Below are 4,057 nucleotides of genomic sequence, written 5' to 3'. Positions count from 1 at the left end.
TCTGGCCTTTGCTTCAGACACCACTACAAGTGGAATCATGTCTCCATCTACCCAATCAAACCACTTCCCTGTATCCTCACATTGCAATGTTTCTTTCACCCTGACAGACTGTGGAGTTTCTGCTGCTTGATTGCAGTCCTTGCTTCCCGCCAGTAGATGTCACCTCACTCCAATACAGTGAAGTTTACAAATCTGAGAGAGACACAACAGGAAATAATTGTTCACATTGTAGTGAATGTGTGGGATTTAGAAATACTAGGAGTGGAGACGAGTTATTATTGCACTCTGCTATAGCATCTTTTATAATGGACTCCAGCATTTTCCCCACGACTGATGTCAGGCTAACCGGTATGTAATTCGCTGTTTTCTTTCTGCCTCTTTTTTTAAATAGTGGAGTTTCATTAACTACCGTCCAATCCATTGGAACTGTTCCAGAGTCAATAGAATTTTGAAAAAAGACCAGAAATGCATCTGCTATTTCAAGGGCCACTTCCTTAAGTACTCTAGGATGTAGATTATCAGGCCCTGGGGATTTATCGGCCTTCAATCCCATCAATTTCCCAAACATTCCCTCCTAATACTGATTTCATACAGTTCCTCCTTCTCACTAGACCCTATGTTCCCCAACATTTCTGGGAGATAATTTGTATCGTCCTTTGTAAAGACAGATCCAAAGTATGTATTTAATTGGTCTGCCATTTCTTTGTTCCCCATGAGAATTCCCCCGTTTCTGACTGTAAGGGGCCCACATTTGTCTTCACTAATCTTTTTCTCTACACATATCTATAGAAGCTTTTACAGTCAATTTTTATGTTCTCTGCTAGCTTACTCTCATACTCTATTTCCCCCTTCTTAATCAATCCTTTTGTCCTCCTCTGCTAAATTCCAAACTGCTCACAATCTTCAGGTTTGCTGCTTGTTCTGGCCATTTTATATTTCTCCTCCTTGGATCTTATACTTTCCTTAATTTCTTTTGTAAGCCACAGTTGAGCCACCCTTCCTGTTTTACTTTTGCACAGACAGGAATGAACAATTGTTGTAATTCATCCATGCGCTCTTTAAATGCTAGCCATTGCCTACCCACTGTCAACCCTTTAAGTAACGTTCCCCAATCTATCATAGCCAACTCCCGCCTCATACCTTCATAGTTTTCTTTGTTTAGATTCAGGACCCGAGTCTCGGAATCAACTCTCTCACTCTCCATCTCAATGAAGAATTTTATCATATTATGGGCGCACTTCCCCAAGAGACCCCACCCAACAAGATTGTTAACTAATCCTTTCTCATTACACAATACCCAGTCCAGGATGGCCTGTTCTCTGGAGGTGTTATACACCTCTATCAATTCTCCACTCAATCTCCTTTGAGAAAGGCAGAATAATCCTAGCTTTTCCAACCTAACCTTGTAACTAAAATCCCCCATCCCTGGATCCATTCTGGTAAATCGCCTTTGCGTCCTCTCAAGGACCCTCACATTCTTTCTAAAGTCTGCTGAGCAGAACTGGAAGCAACACTCCAATTGGGGCCTAACCAGAGTTTTATAATGGTTCAGCATAACTTCCCTGCTTTTGTACTCAATGCCTCTATTTATAAAGCCCAAGATCCCATATGCTTTGCGAACCACTCTCGCAATATGACTTGCCTCCTTCAAAGATTGATGCACATGAACCCCAAGTCCCTCTATTCCAGAACACTCTTTAGAACTGTGCCATTAAGTATATATTGCCTCTCCCTATTCCTTATGCCAAAATACATCACCTCACACTTGTCACTATTAAATTCCATCTGCCACCTGTCTGCCCATTCTGCTAGCCTATCACTGTCCTGTTGCAGGCAGTTCACATCATCTTCACTGTTTGCCGCTCCTCCAGGTTTGGTGTCATCGGCATATTTTGAGATTCTGCTCTGTATTCCAAGATCCAAGTCACTTACCTTGAGCAAAAAAAGCAGTGGTTCTAGCACTGACCCTTGGGGAACACCACTGTCGACTATCCTCCAGTCTGACAAAGAACCATTTAATAAGACTCGCTGTTTTCTGTCCTTAAACCAATTTTCTATCCAATTGGACACTGACCCTCCTATACCACGAACCTCAATTTTGTTAACCGCCCGTTTATGTGGTACCTTGTCAAACGCTTCCTTAAAATCCATATAAACAACATCCACTGCATTCCCTTCATCAAGCTGCTCTGTTAGTTCATCAAAGAATGCAGTTAGATTAGTCAAGCATGAACTCCCATTTATAAATCCATGCTCACTCTCATTAATTAACTCGAACCTCTCCAAGTGACTGTTGATTTTTTACCCTGATTGTTCTTTCTAAAACCTTACCCACCGCTGCTGTTAATCTAACTAGCCTGTAGTTACCCGGACTGTCCATACACCCTTTCTTGAATAAGGGTGTCACATTTGCCACTGTTTAATCCTCTGGCACCTCCCCCGTATCCTGGGAAGATTGGAAGATTATAGCAAGCCCTTCCGTTATCTGCATCCGCATTTCCTTTCGCAACCTGGGATGTGAGCCATCCGGACCAGGTGATTTATCTTCCCTAAGCACAGCCAGCCTTTTTAGTACCTCCCTCTCCTAATTTGTACTCTCTCCATTGCCTCTACTTTCTTCACTTCAACTGATATTTTGTCAAATTCCACTTCCTTAGTGATCACTGATGCAAAGTACTCATTAAGTAGATTAACATTGCCCTGCACCTCTAAGCTTAGATTATCCTTTTTGTCCCTAATAGGCCCGACTCAACCTCTTACTCCCCACTTATCATTTACATGCTGCTCGAAGATTTTTGGGTTTCCTTTCATGTTGACTGGCAGTCTATGCTCATAGAAATAGAGAATAAGCAAATATAGAAGATGTAAGTATTTCCCATCCTTGATGAGGTGGAATTTTTTATGTTGTGTTTGGTAATGTCTTGGCCCACGAGTGTGGTGGAAGCAGAGACAATCAATGATTTGAAAAGGAAATTGGATGGATACTTGAAGGAAAGAAACTTGCAGGAGGAAAGGGATCGAGCTGGTGAGTGGAACTGACTAGATTGCTCCGGGGAGAGCCAGCATGGACGTGATAGGCCAAATGACCACCTTCTAAGTTGCAAATGACTCTGTGTTGTTTCTCAAATTCAATCCACTGGTGCTTGGGAAATAATCTCAAAGTAAATTGCGCAACTGGAAAATCAGAACCAAGGCAAGGGACGCATAAGGAAGTGAAATTGCTGAAACCGGGGATTGAACCAGGGACCTTTAGATAATCAGTCTAATGCTCTCCCAACTGAACTATTTCAGCCCTACATAAACAGCTGTTTGGTGTCCTTGTTTTGGAAGAAAATACATACATTCAAGTTTTCCAAAAAATTAAAGAACACAACATGTGAGTAATACTCCCCATTGCTTTCTCAGTACTGATGGATTGTGAAGCGGGAGACAGCCAGAAGTGCCACTGAGCCGCACAGACCCCGAGCTGAGAATGAAACGAGATCAAATTCAATCTTTCATAGTGAGATGCTGCTGAGAGGTAAGAGTCCTGAATCAAAGCGAGACTTGTTCATTTCAAACACTCCCTGTACTCTCTGCTCATGAAGCCTTAAAAAAGGGAAAAACAGAATGGCACTCAAACTCACAACCCTGCCATTAAAAGTCTCATATTCGACTGACAGAACTGTCACTTCTACTCGGTCTCTTATTGGATGGATGCAACTCCAACACAGGGATGGCATTCAAATCCTCCCATGGGTCCACATGTCAGACTGAGTTCCATGTTGTCGACTCAAGCAAAGGAAATCTGCTCACTTCCAAAACTATCAGCGAATTGAAGCTTATTACAATCAACATCATCAGAGGTCAGAACTACCTGGTGAAAGATGACACCCTGAAGAAGGATCCACAATTATTCAAAGGCATCGACAAAGTGAAAAACAAGAAAATCGATCAGTCAATGCAAGCCAAACAACAGAAACACTGAAGAATTCCATTCCATTCCATTCCAGAACCCAGTCCTGTTGTTTTTGAGGTCAGGTCTCAATTACTGCAACAACTTTATATTCCCACTTGG

At 42.2% G+C, this 4,057-nt stretch overlaps 1 non-coding gene across 1 annotated transcript; it reads right to left on the bottom strand.

Moving 5' to 3' along the window:
* Positions 1 to 3,219: 3,219 nt before the first annotated feature.
* trnai-gau (transfer RNA isoleucine (anticodon GAU)) lies at positions 3,220 to 3,292 on the bottom strand. The gene has a single exon. It is a non-coding gene; the product is annotated as a tRNA-Ile (tRNA).
* Positions 3,293 to 4,057: the final 765 nt, after the last annotated feature.

Source organism: Heterodontus francisci, unplaced genomic scaffold (assembly GCF_036365525.1).
Source record: "Heterodontus francisci isolate sHetFra1 unplaced genomic scaffold, sHetFra1.hap1 HAP1_SCAFFOLD_174, whole genome shotgun sequence".
NCBI classification, from domain to species: domain Eukaryota; kingdom Metazoa; phylum Chordata; class Chondrichthyes; order Heterodontiformes; family Heterodontidae; genus Heterodontus; species Heterodontus francisci.
This window is presented reverse-complemented; position numbering and strand designations above follow the sequence as displayed.